General features: G+C 39.2%; 1 protein-coding gene across 5 annotated transcripts in view; it reads left to right on the forward strand.

The window, feature by feature from the left end:
- The window catches only part of LOC126871786 (uncharacterized), a 585,120-nt gene that overhangs the window by 116,198 nt on the left and 447,075 nt on the right, over window positions 1–21,847 (forward strand). The gene's annotated exons all lie outside the window — the stretch shown is intronic.

Raw genomic sequence — 21,847 nt, forward strand, 5'->3', positions numbered from 1 at the left:
GTGTAAGAGCCGTGGAAGGAGAATTAAGGGGCTGGTTAGGGTGGTTTGTTAGGTATGTTTGACGTGGTCGTATCTAGGGTGACTTTTCTGTAACATACAGGTGGTTGCTGTTTTCTTGGATTGGCATATGACTTATTGAATGTCTATTTGTTCTTCTTGATTAGTTGGGGATCGTTATCGTAACTATTTGGGAATTACTTGCTATCGGGGTTTTCTAGTTAAATATGAGGAGGAAAATTAGTTTTATATTGAAAGTATCAAGGTCCGTTTCGAATTGATCTAAGTTTGGGTGTGAAGTCTAGACTCTGAAGGGATTTCGCGAAAGCTCTACCACCATACACTTGTCCGATCGATTCAATCTATTTTCCCGATGCTTCCTCGAGCTTAGAGAGTGTTTAAAACTGATTGGAGAGCGGCCTCCATTAAACCGGTGAATAAATGTAAGGAAATGGGGATTCGAGTTGCTTAGGAATAGATTGTGATGTATTTTAGCTGCACTGATATAGTATAGGATGATAGAAAATTGTTAGACATACGGGCGTACAGTACAGCGTGTGTAATGTTGAACGCAGTAGTATATGTCTGATAAATCAGACACGTCTGTCTATTAAGTTTTAAGCAAGTGTGATCCTTACATTATTTTGTTTCTTCAATTTTTTTTTGAAATTTTTGTACGTGGGTATTGATAAAATTTACAAAATCTTCGAAAGTTTTAATCAAAATTGGTTATTGTTTTTATACAATAGTTGATTTTCCAAGGTTCCATCTTCCATTTAACAGCGTAATTCCACCATATACGCTGTATTCCACTATGTGGTTCTGTAAATTTCAATTACCGCTATTACTTGAAGCAATAGGTGCAAAAATGATTCGCAAGAGTCATATGCCTGCAAAAGAAGATACAGTAGCAATAACTTTTTGTTAGGAGATAAGCATCAGTCTTGATTCTTTAAGTAGGACGTCCAATGCTTCATAATCAAATTCATTTCGTTGTTTGAACGGAAAATCCTGCACTGTGAAAAACGTGTATTGTATTGTACAACGCTATTAACATTCGGTTTGAAAAATCACGCTTCATCTGCAGATTTCCACCTACAAAAACACTGTTGCTACTACATTGTGCCTCTCATCTATCCTTCGAGAAGAAAGGAAGATTATATGCATAGATCAATGGTTATCACGAACAGCATAAAAGGTCAGGTGGCATTAAGCGACGAGTTAAAGTGTCGAAAATTAAGGTAGCTGAATCCATATCTTGCATCGCCTTTCCTTTTGGCGTCGGTAACGCCTGTCTCGAAGGAGACGTGCTTCCAATTGCAGGGTAAACCAAACCTGACGTTTCCATGCCGCTGGTTTTCATTAAGAAGCCAAACTGCAACCACACGTAACAGACTAGCCGTGTTTAGCATTCAGCTCCGCTCCTGTTCGACGCCCACCCCTCTAAGCGCCAGCTTCTCACCCCTCTATCGACCTTCTGCCAACCTTCCATCCATAATAAAATATTACGCACGCCGATTATACGCGTAATTGCCGGCCTAGTCTATCGGAGAGTGTTCCATCAGTTTTGCGATCGATCACGTTACACCATGGTAATTAGTAATTAATATTTTTCCATGTCCTGATAGAGGATCGGATATTTAGGAAATTGCTTTATAACAGTAGAGCAACAGATTGTAAGTCGATTAAATATGTTATTTTAAATGTAACTCGATATATTAGAATCAAATTTCAACGTATATATATATATATATATATATATATATAGAGAGAGAGAGAGAGAGAGAACGATCGATTATTTGAAAGTTAATTTAATTTTTCTAAATAAAATTATTCTATATACAGTTTCATAGAGCTTATATATTTAAATATGTTTATCGTTATATTAATAATTAAAAGTTGTTATTCGCGTTCAATATCAATATCAAGAAAATACTGTAAAATAAAAAATTCCCTCGTACATGAAAACGGAATTATTCGACTAGCCGAACATTTCGATTATCCAAACAGGGTATGCCATAATTAATTAGAATAATCACGGTTCTGTTGTATTTTGGTTCCCTTGTTTACATCGCATACGACGAATTTCTAGCGTATAAGTCCTTTTAGCGGAAAATTAAATTCTTCGTAAATTAAAGAATAAGCTTCATCCAATATTTGTGTAAATGAACATTTTTCATTATCCTGATGTCTACTATCGCCCAAAAAAATTCTACATATTCATAAACATCCTGTTGAAAATATCACGGATTGAGTTGCCGACTTATATACCATTATTTATGTACATCGATAAGCATCAAATCAGACGTATTTCTTTTTCTCCTTATTTATTGTTCAAACATTTTCCATTTCGTCGCATAAAATTCTAATTCCGTCCTAATATTTTTCCAATCGCTACCGATGGTGTTTTTATTGAAAAAAATGTTTCATTTCTTTTCTCCGAATATTGTCCCATATAGCAACCGAACGATGCTCACGTGAAAAGCATTTTTGCGCTTTAAAACGAATCATTAATTTCACAATTTTTCCGCCTAACCGAGGCAACCTCGGCGAAGCAACTTTTTTTCTTTTATTACCGAGCAAAGAAGTTGACCCTCTTTCCTTACAGCATCTCAACGTTTTTTGCACGCGTGTGCCGTCAAAGCGAATCGATTAATTAAGCACCGACGTGCATGCTTCTTTCACGAGCACCGGCTCGCTAATCATTTCCGTATTGAAAATTCATTCATTTTGCCGGTTAAAACGTCCGATGTTAAAATATCTTCTAACTTACATGGGATTTTCGTCGATTAAAAGATCCATCGAATATACCGCGACCTTTGCCCTCATCTCGTTAACTTGTCTATTTAATCATTTTCGATCCAGTATCGGGTTTTCCACCCTCTTTCAGAAGGAGGTCTGCTCAGCAGGGTTGAGAAGAACCATAGCGACAGAGTCGAAGGACAGACATGTAAGAAGAAAGGGGAAACAGCTTTGTATTCGAGTCCATAACAATGCCAGTGATGCAAAGAGTTGCTCCCCTCCGAACGATAGTCAAACTGGTCCGACTATGGGCTGTAGTTTATTGGTTTTTTATGATTCCACTTTGAAAACAACAGCGCTTAACCTACAGCCGCGAACACCGAGGCTTCAAATATTTGGTTCTTGTGGAAAGATTTCGACATTTTTTCCCCCTTTCCGAGTTCTGTTGTCTTTTCAGGGTTGGAAGATTAGCTTTTCTTCTAATTCTAAGAATAACTGAGATTATTATTATTTTAAATTGCTTCTCTTATCTATTTATAAGAAAATTTCAGACTTCCTAGAGATTTTAATACTCTTTGCTTTTGTATATCGATCGACGTTATCATTATTCTTTAATTTTCTGATTTATATGAGATTTAGTGGCTTTTATCGATACTACTCGACGATTATAAGAGACAACATTTTTTATTTAACGTTGTTCGATCAAATATAAATCATAGAAAAATTTGTCTTTTCATCTTTTGCTTTCTCAGATCGTTCACGGGCCAAAGACAGCGAGCACTCCGTGTAATTAGAATTAATTCGATCGCGTCGAGCAACGATGATTTCAGATCTTTTTTTCCTTTCCCTGGCTTCGTTTCGTTTTCCATCCAGTATTTCCGGGCCGAGCGTGCACTCGGTTTCAAGTTCGTACTTTCGAGCCAATCCAAGAGCGGTCTAGAGTTCTCAGACCCGTAAATCCTTTAAGTGTCTCCCCGCTTTTACCACTCAACCCCTGGAGTGTAGATAACAGAGTGAGGAGGAGTAAAGCGAAGTACTTACTTGTGCAGTTGTGCCATTTTTCTTTGCGCGCGTCTGCCCGCTATTTTTTATGCGCATCTCTCGCAAGTAATATCGCGACCGACGCGCAAACAAATATTCTTTGACACGCGATACACAAGCATCGACCATCCACATCTTGCTCATTCTCTACATACGACGTGAATGAAAATTTGTTCGTTTCGTAGACCCGTTCTTCGTTATGCGCGCGCCACGTTCCATATTACCGCGTTTCATGGAAAAAGAAACAATTGCTTCTTTCGCTAATAATTGCGCGCTGGGTATAAAAAATACCTCGAGATTTGATTCGAGGAACAGCGTAAGGTTGAAAAATTCTCGCCTTTGTATCGTCGAGTATATCGTAGTTAAAGGCTTCTTTCTATTAAGCCCGAAATAACTCCTCGTAAAGTTTTTACGCTATAATTTTACCATTTTTTTATTTTTTTTTTAGAAATTAATGTATTAATTGTATTTCTTCGTTGGTAACACATATATATAAATGAAGAAAAAAGTAAAATATATTTATCTCTCTTTTTGATCGAGAGGTCGCTAGCTAACAAACTAAACTTCTAATTTCCACTCGTAGAAAGCTAACGAGGTCTAATCCAGGATATTTGCTAGAGGAGAGAAAAAGGCGAGTTCGAACGTCGATTCAGCTGGCTACCCGTTAAAGAACAAAAAAAAAGGTCGAACTCCAGAAACAAAATCGATCGCTGGTAGCAAAACATGACTCGAGCACCGATCTCGGCCACGTGATCCGAAAAATTCGTGGCGAAAGGAGAAACCCTCGAAAACTGGCAAATTAGTTCGACCGGATTCCCTGGATTCTCGACTCGAACTCAAGATGAAACTCCGTCCAATCGTTAGGGTATCTCTTTTCGACGGGAATCAAAGCAAAGAGATAAAAGGGAACGTCAGAAGGTGAAAAAAATTCCCGTTTAAAATATCCATCCATCCGTTCGTCGATCTCATCGACATGGGTGTACAGGGTGTCTCAATAATCAGGTACAATTTGCAAACGGCTGCTTCTGGATGAAAAAACGAGTTGAAAATGAGGTTTCGTTTTCGAGAAAATGAAGCTTCAGTCTGTCAGATATACGTGAACTTGGCCAATTCCTAACCGGATAAGAGCGGACGATCGACTGAAGCCTGACACTTGAAAATAAGTTGAAACCGTAGAATAAGAATTTCTTGCTTGAAGTCTCGTCTTTTAGAAAATCGAATTTGCAAGTTTGCCGACTACCTATGCATCGAACTAATTCTACGCAAATTTTGTTCCGCAGCTTTGAACCTGCTGTCGATTGTTTATTCGTCAAATTCACATATACTTAACAAATTCGTCGTATGAAACAATTTCATTTCCACTTGCCTTTTCATATAAAAACCACTCTCTTGCTGATTGCACCAAAATTACTGGACACCCTGTATGAACATTTGTCTGTATATGACGGATTTTCTATCCGAGCACCGATTAACCGAGTTCCAAAGGGTTGAAAAGGGTTTCTCCGGTGGTCGAATCGCGAAACGATCAGCGAGGCAAAGCGAGGAGCGGCGACAAGAAGAAGCGAAGAGCGAGAGAGAACTGTGCTCGGCTAGTGGAAATTTTGCCAAGAACCACGGTAAATAGTAGTAAGGTGGAGGCTGGTGGCGTTCGCGTAGGCGTTCGACTGCACGCCACGCACACCACACGGTCGACCACGTGCACCAGGCGGCCACGAAGTTACTTTGTAGCGGCTTCGAAAAGACCGATGGCGTCGCCGAGCACTCGAGCCGGCGTGATTGTAATATAGGTCAACGTTTACACAGCTGCTTTAAGCTGGATTTACTGAAGAGCTTTCGCCCTGCCATGCCAACCGGGGCAAACTGGGACGGCAAATACATTTTTTTTTCTCCTTTTTTCCCTAATGTGTATGCGCCAATGTGTGAGTACGTGAGTACATGTATGTAGGTGTGGACGTTTGGGTGCTGATGGGTGGTACGTAGCACGTCGAGGACCTCGAGTTTGTACACCGTGATCGAGAAGACGGGGATTTTTTGAGGAAATCTTTCTCTCGAAAGGAAGACGAGGACGCAGGTTTTTCTCAGGAAAATTGGATTTTCGGAATTTTCTGGACGTACGCGGCTGAGATGAAGCTCGTTGGAAAACCTTTTAATGGATTCTGAGAGAATGTTTTTGTACATAGGGTTGATCGAAGGGTTGTTAAAACTGTTGTCGGAGGCGTGCGTGTTTTGAAGCAAGGGCTTGTAGGGAAACCAATTAATCTAGTAATAGATTGCACGTCTCGAGCAATTACAATTTTTTCGTTATATTTCGTGAAACGTTAATATCATTGCAATTTTAATAGGAATATTGTGGCGATAGAAGAAAAAAATGTTTGTAGTAACGAGGGAATTAATTTCGCTAGTTGGAACGAATTTGATGAAACTTAAGTTTGTCAAAAAGCGTTCCAATGGATGGTAACATTTGCGCAAAGCTGACCGCAACCGTATTTATGACGAATAATTATTACGAATGAAAGAATCTGAAGGATTACTAAGGATATTTTGTTAGAATTTCCCCGTTCGTACTGTTAAAGCTATTGAAATTAATCCACTCGTTAGGATATATATACTTTTCGACTAGAAGTTGCTCGTTGAATAGCTTCGTTTCATTTATAATACGTGGCACCATATTTTCTTATTATTTTTTATATAAATATGTTTTGCTTGGAATGTGATAACACTATAACACATCGGAACGTGTATTCAGGTATTTATAAAAAGTATGATATAAAGTAGCAAGAGTGTGCGAATACCATGGTTCGATTTGCTTATTATTTAGAACTGGAGTAAAAAGACAAGAAATTTCTTTGGTCTCAGAGTCACTGATAATTGGCCTCGCACACCTTCTTCTGCCACTTTGTGCAAGTACAGTGACGACAGCACTTCTAACTTCGATACCGAGTTCCTTGCCTCTAGCCATTTCTTTCCTCGTAATATCTGAGAACTTGGTTCTGTACCTTGACAAATAAAACTGTCGACTTTTCGCTAAGTCTTTTAACCTAACCCATACCAGATATACAGTATACGCTCGGGAAACAACAATTTCGTTCGCGGGATATCATATAAACTAATTGCAAGCGGAAGAAACTGAACCTCCAAGTCATAGAGTCGCGATGTTACAAAGGTTCGTAAATGACATTAGACGCTATAAAAATGTATTAACTGTAGCTCAAAAGAAAGCTTTCTATTTTTAACAGCAAAAAGTCATATGAAAGATACATGAAAATTACATATAATGAAGTATTAAATTTTGATTTTTTTTTTTATATATAAATGTAAAATATAAAGGCAGTAACTTCCCATCCGAAGATTTATATCGCTATTCGTTTCTTTGACGATAGTGTGATAGTATGTAATAGTATGATATGACATCATTCATGCTATCCACCTTTATAGTTACAGTATGTTGTTAAATTGTTATTGCCTTCTATAAAATAACCCTGGACCGCTACAACGTTAGCGGCTTTCCGCTTTAGCCATGAAAAGACGTAGTACTACGTCAGCGGTGGTTACTGCGTTAAGATATACAATGTAACCTCGTTTATAAGCGTCACGAAATCCTCAAAACCTGTAGGAATTGCCATTATGTTGGAGATCAAATTTTATCTCAACGTTATCGCAAAATTCTCGTCGCTTATTTCTTCTATCGCGTTTGTTGTTTGACTTCATTCTGTAGAAAATATTCTGCCAAACAAATTTACCTTACAGAAAAGTATGACTGGCTTAATACGACTTAAGTATATTACCATTAATAATTAACAGTTAACTACATACAGACTTCTTTCGATTGTCAGTCAATTGCAAAAAAAGTTTCTACACAGTTTTTTCATCTTATACGATTCGTTTCACCGTAGAATTATTTCTACGATTACCAGCACAGCTAGTATTCGTAGATGTCTTCTTCTTTTCGTCATTCCTCTTCGTTTATTTCGGTTGCTCGTATTTGAGCCGAAGCGGCCATGAAAGTCGAATTAACCTTTCGAACTGCCTCGTTTCGAGTTTAACGTCGGTTAGTCTGAGCTTCTACGAATTTTTTTAGGACAGCTGTATACGTGCCGCGTTTCTACGTTGCGTTCCGTTTCGTGGCTTTGCGCGCGGTGCCGGAGGGTTGTTTCCGCTTGAAATTTTCGCGCGACCAGCGTTGTTTCACGAGGAAAAAAGAACAGCGAAAACGTTTCGTTGTATCCGTTTCGTTTGCCGCCGCGTTGTTCCGCGTTTTAGAAATTGCTTTGTTTATGAAATTAATGTCAAGTGATCGTAAGTGTACGGGCTCTGAAAATTGTTCAGCAAGTGAGAAATAAAGAGATTTCAGATTGCTGAAAGATTCATTTTTATACAAATATTAAAAATATTTAGTATGTAAATTAAATAAAGTTAAGTAAATAATTGTGATTAAAATTATACGATAAAAATCGAGTAGGAATACAGTGGAGTTTGTATTTAGAATTCAGTAAAATCAACATTTCCAACGGTTTGATGATTCTAGGTCGATATATCTTTAAATTTTCATAAAATATCACGTTCAATTTGGATAATACAATTTAAGTAATAAATTCATAATAAAAACGTATTGTCAGTAAAATGATAAATTTGCTTTTTTTTTATCATTCGTTTCATTTCCCTCGTTCCTCCGTAATTATTATTTCTTACGTCATGACACGCTATGTATCATAATTTCTAACTATTTACGCATAACTTTTAATAATATTTTCTCAAATTTTTCATTGTACTTTTCGTTTAATTTAAAAATATATAATATGATTGTAAAACTACGTGACACTCTTTCTCGATCATGGCCTGCACAACACGCATACAGATCGGTATCTCCTAGTTTTATAAATTTCATTTCCGCTCTATTTTTTACACCGTCACGATATTCGGGAGCTTTCATTGAAATCGGAGTAATAAATTACGCGACAAAAACGTTTGTCACGTTCGGCGATCCATTACTCAGCTGCGGATAGATAACAGAAAAATTGCAGTAACTGTTAATCGAATGAATTATGTAGAATTTTCCGTGCATGCGCTCATTCGTGTTCACTGTCTCGAATAATTAATTCAGGAGATAATTACAATCAGAGAAAATTATTGCAAACAGTCAAACCATGATATTATCGGCATCGTGTATTATTTCTATCTGAAATTTTATTATCTTAATCTCTAGTAATATTATTTTTGCCATCTTATAATATAAAAAAAGTAAAAGGTATTAAAAAGGACCATTCATCATTTTGATTAATTATTATTGTACAATAAAGGTTTATGAATAATTAATTGGGAATAGAATTTGAAATTAATTTTTATTCAGCTATTCTTTCGTTAGTTCTGCGTTTCTATCTATCCTTTGTTCGAACATGAATAATTATGAATAATTTGCTTTTTGTTCTGGGTGAGTCATCGATACGCGCGAGAAAAAGTTACACAACAGATTGTTTATAGTTTGAATGAATCATTCGTACATAATTTTGCACCTTTTTACGTTGAATAATTCGTTCTTCTTGAAAGTAACAATCTCTACGTTGTGCCATTTTCGCAGATCATAATTTTTGTGAAAAACTCGGCACTTGCACCTGCTTCAAAAGCAAATTTCGTTGTTTCTGTTGCTCGAAGTTTGGCCTTGCATCGTACTTTACACCGTTTGCTTGCGTTTCAGATCTAACAACAGATATAAATTTTAGCGACTGGTACTTGTTAGCGAGGAACATTGCACGGTGTTGGAAATCCGTTACAACGGAACACGTGCGTAGAATTCATATTAGTATGGATCACGAGACAAAGAAAATAAATCGTGCTTTAAAAACGAAGCGACTAAAGGTATTTATTGTTGTTGTAGAAATGAAACTTACATCACACGGGAAGGAAATATTGAGATCAAAAGGTAAAAATCATGAGAAATGAAACGTTTCCACTCACATTAATCTCTTCTTGGGATTTTCCATTGATCTACCTTTTATTGTATTTGACGAATCTGAAAGAATCTTCAAAACAGTTCTATTCATTCCTCCATGCAAAAAAAAGTTCATTGTAGTTAATAATTCTAAGCGATACTGCAAAAAATAGATTATAAATTCTACATTATAAATTCACGTGAAACAAGATTTTTTCCTTTTCTCGTGTACCAGGGAAGATTAAAATAAGTTTGCTTCTTAAATCTTCGTTTTATTTACTCAGATTGCCAAAAAGTGAAGCTGTCGGTTTTGTAGTTGCGATCCCTTCGATCGTATTTTCGATCTCGTTATAATCAATAAAACGAGGCGACCAAAACGACAAGAAAGGAAGGGAATGGAAGAAAAAATGAAGTATGCTATTGGTTATTCGCAGGATGAGCAGAGAAATCGAGGAGATCGCGTATCAGCGTGATTCTGGCGGACAAACGAAATTTGTTTGCCAACGGCGCGAATTTCGCCTCGTTGTTCCAACGGATGGATCCAATGAGATTCCAAGAAGATTAAAAAGTTGTCAACTGCTCTTTCTCCACTTCTTGGTCCGCCCCCTCAGCCGCCCTTCTGCCTCATTTTCCTCTTACTATCACGTCGCCGTCGCGTCGCCGGGAAACTTTGCTAGTTAGAATTTTGCGCGGTACGTTCCGAAAGGAAATCACCCTGTGTCGTTGCTGAAGCAAAGAAAAGCCCGGGAAAGCTACACGGTTTATCAAGTAGCAAAGCTGCTCGCCACGCGCAACTTTCTCTCTTTTCCTCTTTCCTCGCCAACTCTGTAACCAACCAAGGGAACAGATGCTCGCAAGGATGCTGTTATTTTCGACAATTAAAGGAAGGAGTTTCGATAGTATGCAGGGAACGGTGTTCGTATAGGTATTTACATTTAACTCGCAAATATCGTGATAACGTCGAACAGTGTGATCTGTGTTACGTTCTGTAGTTCGGAAACTAAGTTTTTGTTTGATTCGCTGTATCTTACGTTTCTTTTTGAGATTCAGAGTTTACCATAAGAGAGTGCTTCTTGCACGATAATTCATTAATTAATCATAAACTGCGAATGTTTATGCATTTATAATTTCCACTTAGGTTATATTTTCTATATAAAAGTAATTTCATAGTTCCAAAATAAAAATTGATACGTTAGATCCCAATGCCAGAAGCAAAATTTAAGATACGTCAATTTTTTAAACAAATACAAACTTTTGTCTGCAACGAACGCAAAGTTCAGTCTCCTACCCACCCAGTACAAGTTAGTTAACGCGATAAATTTAATTTTAACGCTTCTGCACGTTCCATTCTAAAATTATAGGTGAAAAAGTCGCGATAATGGATCGTCGAAGTAAGGATAATCGCAACAGCCGGAAACAATGAATCAATTATGCGAAGGGTACATATAGCGTTCGGCAAACGGATGCCGGAATACGCTTCGCCGAGTTGCGAGCGTTCGAAATAGAATATGATTGCATTTCACATGACGCGAACTAGAATTGCAAAGGACTTCGGCCCCTTTGAAGATGCGTGCCGCTCGGTGCCGTTCTGTTCAAGACGTGCAGCTTCCGACGCTTTCGTCGTCGACGAAGACGCACCGTCAAAGACGTCACGCGAATCCGTCGCCTCCTCCACCCACTGTGAACTCACTTATTCCCTGCCTAGCTCTCTCTTTCCGTTCCTCCATCTGTCTATCTCTTCCTCGCCCATCCTCTCACTATCGATCGATATGTGCCGCTTTAAGTTCGTTTAAATCGCATAATCCTGAAGGCGACCACGTTCTCTTGAAATCGAGTTTCCAGCAGCACGTCCAAGTTTCCCGGGAATTTTCGAAAAACTACGTGGACGTTTAGCGAAAGGAATAGACGTTTCTGTGCGAGTAGGTTGCGAAAGTAGTTAGCGTTCTAATTAATAACGACAGTATAATCTAATCTGATAAAACGACAGTAGATTAGAATCGTGTATTTGGTCCTGACCATCGACATGTTGTAACGTTGCTTACAATTAGTTGAAGGGTGCGAGGAGTGAGAAAGAGAGAAAGAGAGAGGGAAAGGAGATACCAACGACCAAAGACACCAATAATCAACTAAACGCCAGCTATTTCCTTCAAAGAAGTCCTCTGTTGGTAGTATTTGTATGCTTGCTACAACTTCGTTGAAAGTCTTTTGATGGGAATAAATAGCTGTTACATTAATTAAATCCGCTTTAATTATATCAACGTCTTTAGACCTTCCTCTCATTAACTTTATTCTGTTGTTGAAGAATAAGAACGAGTCACAAAGGCCAAGCCTTGGCAAAGAAGCAGAGGCCAAAATATGCTGCTCTCTTTCTATTCATTTTTATTTTTTAAAAACAAGCTCTTGAATCTTAGGAGTATCAGACATTTCAAAAAAGTGTTTGTCCACAAGAAGCTTTATTATACATTTTCACCCTACTTTTTTACGTCGAGTCTATCTAACAAGAAGCAGCCTACATTCGATCATCCTTTAACTCATTGTCAGTGAAACTAGACAGATATCAATGTACACTTTTAAAAACGACATAAACTGGAAGCCTGAAACGAAAATCATTTCGATAAATTTGCCCATCCTAACGCCAAACTTGTACATCCTTGCATTGTACATCTTTACTATCGATAAAACATATTCGCACTAATTTCGAAATGAAAATACAATTTTTCTATTTTTATACAAAAACATGTGATTCTGCCGTCGTGTCTTAGACAGCAGAGATCTCACTGTCGGGTTGGTCCGTAATTGAAAGACGTTCTTGCGTTATCGAGGGACGGGTGTAGGGGTTGTTTTCCCTCGTTCTCGTCCTTATATTCAAGCCGCGGCCCAAGGCCACGCCGCGTCGTGACACGGGATCCTGAGTGTAGCCATGGCAACTTTTGATTATGTCTCGCCGCGTCGTTTCCTTGGAACGTAGACTCCTGGTGAGCGTTCGTCGCGTCTCCCCTTCGTGGCTGTCGTGTGGAAATATGCGAAAAGGTGTCTCTCCCGCCCTCCTCGTCTTCGACGACGACGATGCGCGATGATGTCGAACCAGTCGAGGAAAACGGGTCTCCTCGCGAACGACTGAACATTGCGCGACAATTGACGGTGAAATTGGCGTGTATGAACCGTCTGTTTCGACCTGCAGTCGATTTGTCGAGTTGTTTCTGAAGGGTGGCTTTTCTTTGTGGAAGTTAAACGGCCACGCTTGGAAAGGAATTTCATGCGTATCCTTGCGTAGCTTCGCAATTAAATTCTAGCACGAATACTGAATTGCAGACAGATTTTGATTGCTATATGTACGTTGGATAAAGTAGGCGTAATTCTCTAGAGAATTCACTTTTGTATTTTTATCGAAAACGACAATGGAGGATTGCGTGAATCTTCTTACTTTATTACATTTATTTATCACAACATAGATAGCTCGTAAAACAGCAAACTGGAACGAGAGAGTAGTTATTCAAATATTCTTAATACAAAACGAAATTGATGATGCGATACGAATGAAGTAGACATCTTAATACGTGGAGTGTGATGGTGAAATATCTAATCCTGTTTGCTGGTTACAAACGCCTGAATTGTTACCGATCATCGCTACCGACACTGGAGTAGACTGGAATTATTAAATAATTGGAAGCAAAATCAGGGATTGTTTCAACACGATTACGAATTTCGATAATTCAACATATTTATCGTAACATGCTTATTACGGAATATTCTACAATTCTACTGCATTATCCACAAAACTTATGACCTACAGTGTACATGATTTATTAAACCTTAAATCAATCACCAAGCAAGTTAACTAAACCGGGAACAAAGAGCCGTAACACGCATTGTTTTCAGCTAATAAACGCCATAGCCCAGCAAACGAGCAGCCGTTCGATAAAGTCACCCCAAAAGAAGAATCATCAAAAATTACGTACCCCATTGTACGTCATGGTGTTTGGTCACCATGCCGGTCGGAACGGAACGAACACTCGTGGCAAGGGTAAACGGAGTATCGATCGAAATGGGTTAAAATCACTTTCGATGGTCTGGTCGACGGTCCAGGCGCGGGCTACACTCTCCATTCGAAAATCGATAACACGAAAGCCGCTTGATTTAGGCCGATATCACCGAGGGGATAATGTATGGTAAAGCCAACGAGTACGGGCACGCATAAACGATAAGCGGCCTGCTCGTCCCTTGTATGCGCGCTCTCCTGTACGAACCGCGAACGCGAGGGAGACGCGATTTACATACCAATTAAAGCGCGCTCCCTCCTTCTGCTCTTCAACCCTGTTCAATCCCGCTATCCTCTTCTGCACGACCGTCACTGTAGCCGTAATAAAATCTACGCGATACAGGCCGCGGTCATATAATAAGCAATCTGCATAAGCCCCTTCGATTCCGCCGCGACAAACCAGACCACCTCGTAAAATCCACTGCACTTTTTAAACGGTCCATTCCCGCGTGCCACCATTCCATTGCCTCGTTATCTGCTCGGATCTCTTTTACGTTAGATTCTGGTTCACCTGTTAACTGGGACAAACGAGTTGACTTCGCCAATCAATATCTCGAATACTTACTAAGCGATTTCTTAAGCTTTGTTGCGAAATTGTAGGAGAGGATCGCGAGCTTAATTACCGATCGTATTCTTCTTTGCTTTATATCGACTTACGACTTGTAATTTTAAACGTACGTCGCAGTGAAGTTTCTTTTTCAAAGGAAACCATAGAAGAGAAGCGCGAGGCGAAGACGAAGAAACATTTTTCTTGACAATATTGTTGGACACACTTGCAGTTTCGCATCGTACCTGTTGAAAATCTTTAAAACCTGCGAAAAATAGGCGATAAATCCACGAAGATTAGTAAAAGGAGAAAAATAAAGCAAACGGTGTGACTAATCTTATAACAATCGATATTTTTGAAATATTTTTCAGAGGATAGGAAAAATCTGTATTTAATCCGAGAACTAAATAGAGCAACAGCTTTGCTAATCCAGGATTGCTCGACAATATTATGAATTTTAACATCGCCCTATGGTGTTTGGTTGAATTTTTCTGAGATTAAAAAGTCCCTTTATATAAAGAGCAAACATGTTCGTTAACTAATAGATTGGTTAAGAATCATCGAACAATTTATAGGAAAGATTTATGTCGCGTATCGGATAGTAAATTGTTGTTGACTGGCATACTTATCGATGGTCCATTGTTCCCGTGAAACGCACGCTTGCGAGCTTTCTAGCATTCGTAAAGTCATGCTGCCCCGTTGGAACGGGCTGAATTCAGTGCAACCGACTACCAGAGACTATTATTCTTCGTTATTTGTCGCTATTACACGTAACTGTTGCGTTCGAGGCATAACTAATAATTAATTTCAATAATTTATACGTTCGCGTTCGACGATCGTGTTGGCCGTATACTGAAAAATGTGCGTCACTTTTCGTTTAATTAACCTGGCTATGTAATTGCTTCTTTTACGCGTAATGTAAAATTCCATCGTATCGGTAATTAATAATTGTTCATCGTCAGAAGTTGTTTACTGTACGCGGTAATTTGCATCTTGGTGTTTAACTATCGTTATATGTACATATATACATTTATTACAGTTTCATTATCGAGTACTTTTTAAGCTATTAATTTGTTAAGCTATTTATTATTATCGTAAATTTTAAGCGTAAGAATCTCGATGCAAATGGTGTTTTATATATTTTCTTAAGAGGCTAAATTTTCCCTTTTCCTCTTTTACTTCTCCGTTGCTTGTTAAATTTCCAATTAGTTCCTTTAAAGATACAAAATTTCCACACTTTTTCAAGATTTAACGCGCACCGGTCGTCAAGCAGCGAAATCTTTTTCCAACGTTTTTCGACCACGTTCTTCGCCGAGCATTATGCAAACTCGACCGAGCGCACTCCTGTTCGAAGGTTTTCCAAAGGACGATTTACTGGCGGTAATGGGACGCGAGAGGATCCACAGGCTCGTTCATGTATCATTCATACGTCGTCGCCGGTTACTCGCTTCGGCTGCGCGCGAAGTCGCGCGTTCACGCACCTGACGTTGCACTTCTAGTTACTTTCCAGAACGAAGGTTACGTCTTTCCGTCAAGTCAAATAGTTCAAACGTTTATCTTCATTCCCCGAGCAACGTAAGTAAAAATGAACTCGAGTTATATTTTCGACAGTCGATTTGTAACGTCGATTAAAAATGGAAAATAATATCGGTATATGAGGTTGCCATTGGAAAGGCAGCTACGCTCGTAGAATAACGAAGTTTAAAGATCTTTATAATTCATATGTTTAGTATAGTATCGGTTTTTAGTATCGAGAACTTCATCAGAGACGCTCGAAAGATGAAAATACCAAGATTATTTAAAATAACTGTTTTATTAATGTATTCGTAAATAGGTGGGAAGATGTCGTCCCGCGTTAATCATTTGTATAATTCATTATTAATGCATGTATTGGATTACAGGCAGTTCACGATAGTTCCAACTAGATCGTTTCGTTTCAACGTATATCCCATATTAAGAATCGTCAGTGGGATTCGTCGAGTAAGATGTACGATACAAATAGAAATCCAATACTGTAAAATTAAGTAACTTACGTTAAATTGGTTTCAAACTATTTTGATCATCCATGCTTCAACAGTATCTATCGAAAGTCAAAATGGAAAAATATCCTCGTAAAATCTAGATAAAAAATTAACACGACTATTCTTCACCTACAACTTGATTAGAGATCTTTATACAATATCGTAGACGTTTATATTTTTATGAATAAAAGTAGAAAAGTCGAATATAAGTAGAGATTTCTTTCAAGCAGAACGATTTGATATTCTAATGTACTTTACATATTATTGCGTTATATACATTTTCCACATGGTCGTGTATATTTTCCATAAATCCAGGAACATTTTTAACCTATTCGTTAGCAGCCAACGTTCTCGATCTACTCGTTATCAAGGCATAAAGGAAAAAGAAACGAAGTTTGCTTTAAAATATTTAACAATCCAATCAGGAACGACCCTCTCTTCGTTCTCGCACATTGTACACACGCAGGATCGGTGGAGGCGGATTTCATTAGCCCGTGACCCTTAATCGTCGCGGTCGATGATCAACGAGCGATCGAGGCTCGTTTAGCCGGCGCAACGAACGCTTCCGCCCCCGCGTCAAAGTTAGCAGCGCGTGTTGGGCTAACCCTGGTAATTTACGGCTAGCCCCGCCGGGGATTTAAATATGTCCGGGGGACCGAGATCCGTTTCCGCGCGGCACGGCAACTTCCCGATAAGCCGGTAGCCGCTTTAACTTTTCTTTAACCGGAAGATTGAATTTCGCTTCCGCCCCTCCGCCTCGCTCGTCTCTTTTTTATCCTGAACGAATGAACGAACGAACCGCTGGCGAAACTTTCGCTCTGGAAAAAGGTATAGGAAGCTATTGTTACAACGGCACTCGGCGAAATTTCCTCGAAAATCAGCGTGGATCGCGGATTTACGTCATCCGCGCGCCCCCGGGGGGTGGAGACCGACCGAAGAGGATGGAGGAAGGGAAACTTTCGTGTAGAGTATCGACTCGAGTCGCGCAACCTTCACCTGTTTCGTTTCGGAAAATCGAGGGAACTGGGTGGAATTAATGGCTTGTTTTACGACTCTTTTTCCTCCTGATTGTTCCAGAGGTTGGTTGCTTAGTGCTAGCTTTTCTTTGATGGCGATGGATAGTTGAACGTGAAGTTGAAACTGAACTGTGTTACGAGGCTGGGATAGTGTGCGAAGACGTTTAACAGGAACCGTAGAACGGGCGATTTGAATTGCTAATTGTTGGAGAAATTGTGTTACTTTAATTTTACTGTTTTTTGTGTTAGAAAGCTTGTGCATTGGCTATTGATTGGCTTATATTAATATCGAACTACGCTCCTCATGTTTCGATTAGGGTTCTGGTTTAATAGAAACGGATTTATTTGTAAGGAAACTGTTACGACCGTTGGGGGAGAGATGCGGTCGCTAGGAAAACGCGTCTGCGAGAGGCGTAAATTCTCGCTACGATTCTGTTAATCGACGCGCGAAATAGTCGTTCCCCTGTTTCGGTTAAGATAACAGAGGTAGTTCAATGACTTTAACACTGTATTAACAGGTTAACATAAAATAATATATTTGACAATAATATGACGAACACGCCACAAATTGTTTAACAATGAATAAAGTAATATGCTACAGAAAGTTGACTCGACTTTACAATGTCTCTCAATGAATTCGTTAGACTATGCGTCTTTGATTTTGCTCGTCAGACCTCTCGATGTATAACGTTTGGCTCGTCAGAAGGGACTGATTGCCTTTCGATCATTTCTTTGTCTTGTTTGGAAGACGACTCCCACTATGCTCGGGTCACGCCACCGCTCGCGCCTATGATCACGTATGCCGCCTTCTTGTGTGGAAAACGTAACGGACAAAAATCGACGTTTCTAGAGCTCGCTGCTTGACGACAACTATGCGCTCGTCGATACATTGTATATGTTCCGTCGGGCAGATAAGACGATCTGCCTGCGACACTGCAGGACCGCGAGCGACGGTTAGAAATACAGCCTGTGGCAAGCCTCGTGGCGTAACAGAAACTGTCCTCAGTTTAATTAGTAAAATTTACAATTAGTAAAAGCTGTCCTAAAAAATACGACAATCAGAATCAACGCTATTTCTCGCCGTTCTGCACTTAGTTTTATAAAATATGCCTCTCTTCCTAAGTCCTTGTACGTTATGCCTCATTCACAAAAACATTCGAAGAATCTTTGTTCCTGCTAATAAAATGAATCATTCTCACAGACTGAAAAGAACTCGGCTCTTAAGTACGCAGGACATTATATTTCCTTCGAGACATTACAACAATCCCACGCAAACTATAATAACGTCGCAGCATCTTAGTAATTCTTTTTCCTCCGTTATTCCACTCTACCTTTCCGTATAGCCGAGAAAGGAACGAGGCAATTCTTCCTCGAATTCCAGGCTACCGTTCGCATTAATCGATCCTCGAGAATCCTGATCGCCATTACAATCGCGCAGCGTCTCGAAAACTTGGAAAGCGAACCCTCGATTTACGTCGGGGTTTGAACGGACAAGAAAAGGGGACGATAGAAGAGAAAAACGGGGATGCCTTTAACCTGGTATGCTCATACGTTCGAGGGATATAGATATAATTGCCATAAGGGCGGTGGTTGAGATGAAAGAGGGGACGAAGGAAGAGACGAAAGAGGGTGGCAGAAAGACGGTAAAACTTCCGTTCTTCTCGAAGTCGCGTATTGGCCACGCTGTTTTCTTCCGCATTTTTCAGAATTTCATTGTCCTGCCTTCGGTCCAAGCCAGTAACAATGCTGCTCGAAGCACAATTCGAGAAGGATTTTCTACCTTACGTACCCATATCCGCTGTTCCCTACCTCTTGAGGATTGGCCACCACCTCGTCCGGTTGTACACGTCCGGCCGTTTTTCAATATCTTTCGCGTCGCCACGGAAATGGAGGAACGAAATTGAAAAAACCCGTGTATCAATTGCTGGACGCGTCGACGTCCGCGGTTTTGCTATTTTGTACGCGTTACGCTCGAATCGATCGCGGTTTAGGAGCTTTTCGGCTGCACGTTGAAATCTTTTAATATTTTTTTTTCTACGTTTTATAGAATCGCATTGTATATACTTTTTTGGATTTCAGCTTGTAATTTCGTTGTATTAGGTTTGGTAAGATCGTGAAGCGGACCGTGGATCGATTCGTTTGGACAGAAATGCGTTCATAATTTACAGCGCGCAGGTGTTGATCAACTATGTATTGATTAAACCGGAGGAAACTTGAGAAGTTTTAAATATTTTAATTTATGGTCGTACTTTCATACAAAATTTCATTTTACGAACCTTTCCATCTTCGAGACTAACGTAGCAAAAAAATTCTTTGCGAATGTCCTTTAACGATATTTTTCAAGATTCTCGTCAATCGAAATGTTGAATCAGCGCCGGAATAGTCGCTTAAATAGAGCAAGATTTCTATTTTAATTTGTCACTTTTTTCCCTCTATATTTTGGTTCGGTGTATTTTGTCCACATTATATCTAGTCGCCTGTCACAAAGCACTGCTTATCATTTATTTCTTGTCTCTTTGTCTGTTTCTGCTGCTTGTTATTTCTTATACTACACGCTATATATCCAACCCAATTCCCACTATTTCCTCGGTCCCTTTGATTTTGCTTCCGTATTTTTGAATTATTAACCACATTGGCATTAACCCAAGCACATAATACAGATCTCTATCTCTATGGTATATTTTGTCTTCGTATAACACATTGAAAGGAAAATTTAAGCTATAAATCATAATATCTACTTACATGTTTCACGAAAAAAATTAATAATTAAGAAGATAACGAGATACGTCTACGTCTCTACGTCTCTAAATTTTCCCATTTGATTAGCTATTTACTTCATGTTTCACATTAATACTACGATATTTGCAATACCTTGAAGAAAACATATTAAGAAGATATTAAAAATATTAAAATCTTCTATTCACGAAAGAAATAAAGTACAATTATATATTTTCAATCACATCGCGGTAAGAAAGATTTTCTCCAGAGTGGATGAAAAACAACGTTCATTTAGTCGTACTACTTACACGACGAGACAAATACAGTACAACACATAAAAATCAATTTTCTAGCATTGATTAATCTTTATGCTTCTCTGTCGTTTCTTCTGCGTCTCCATTGGCTTCCGTTTGCAACGATAAATCTCGACGAAACAGTGATCAAATAAATAATCTGTTTCGTCCTTTTCCTGCCAGCCAGTTTTCCTTTTCGCGTAACTTTTCCTGATGACAAACTAGTTGGCTTGGCGCCATCAAACGCGACCAAGTCCAAACATTTAATTCAACCACGAACACCGAAAGAGGTCAGTCTTTCCGCTTCCTTCGCGCCATTCTCTTCCCTCCTTTCCATTCTCGGTTTTCATCTTTCTTCTCGTCGATCGTACGATCGATGATACGCACGAACAACGAAGAATTTAACGTATAATCGAAGAGAGACGGGGTGGAACGTTTCGCGAGTGGGGGGAATAACGAGGCTTGGCTAAATAAAAATTCAATGCAGCCTCGTTAGATGGGCAGAGGCGCGATTACGAGAGGTCCCGCCCCGGTAACGGCGTATTTGCATACGAAAATTATCCCGTTGAATTTTTCACCTTCGTTAAAACCGGAAGAAGAGGGAAATAAGAGGGGTAAACGGCGCGAGAAATTGAAAATGAACGAGCTCAGCTATTTGCGCGATAAAATTGCAACACGACCGGTCCATGAACAAACGAACGAACGACGACAAAAGGAAATTTTTGAAGAATTTCCGCGCCAGTCTTTTTCTGCTTTTTTTTTCTCCCTTTGTCGCTTGTTTGCGACGATGCTTTAAAAAGAATCGCTCGATGCTTAAAACGACGATTCTTGGAAACTTCTCAAGAAACGGTATCGGAAGAATGTTATTTGAGACTGGAAATTGTGCCATTGTAAATGTTTCCCGACATAATTAGTGTGTTAGCGGATATCGCGATTGGAGTTTGCGAATCTCTACCGCTCCAGATTACATTTTTTTTCTTTTAGTTCGGTTTAATGCCTTAACGAAATTTTTACGCGATCAGAATATTCGTTAAAAATGTACATTCTCGGCGTACTTTCAAATCTATAGATTTAAATACGAGAAAGTCTTTTCACGTGTTCTTAATTTATATAATGGATTCACGGATTTACAGGTCTCGTCATACAGGTTTCTGCGTCGTTCAAGTTACTCGAACCTTTTTTAACAATTCTTTGAACGTGTCGAATGGATTTTAGAAATCCGAACGAAGCTCGAGCGGGATAATCTTCTACATCTGTTCGGAGAACAATTCAATGCAAACTTTCCTTTCCAGCTATAATATCACAGAGCACGAATAACGTATGCACAGCCCACAGATTCTTAAGGAGTAAGGCGGCTTAGTAACAACGACGTAACCATATTATCCGCGATAAAATCTAGACACTGACACTGGCTGCGTGCACGCGCACCTTCCATAACGGTGATACATTTTTTACACGACCAGGCCTGGAAAAAGCCGCTGTAATCCAGAAAAGTTTGGATAACGTA

This window comes from Bombus huntii, chromosome 12 (assembly GCF_024542735.1).
Source record: "Bombus huntii isolate Logan2020A chromosome 12, iyBomHunt1.1, whole genome shotgun sequence".
NCBI classification, from domain to species: Eukaryota; Metazoa; Arthropoda; class Insecta; order Hymenoptera; family Apidae; genus Bombus; species Bombus huntii.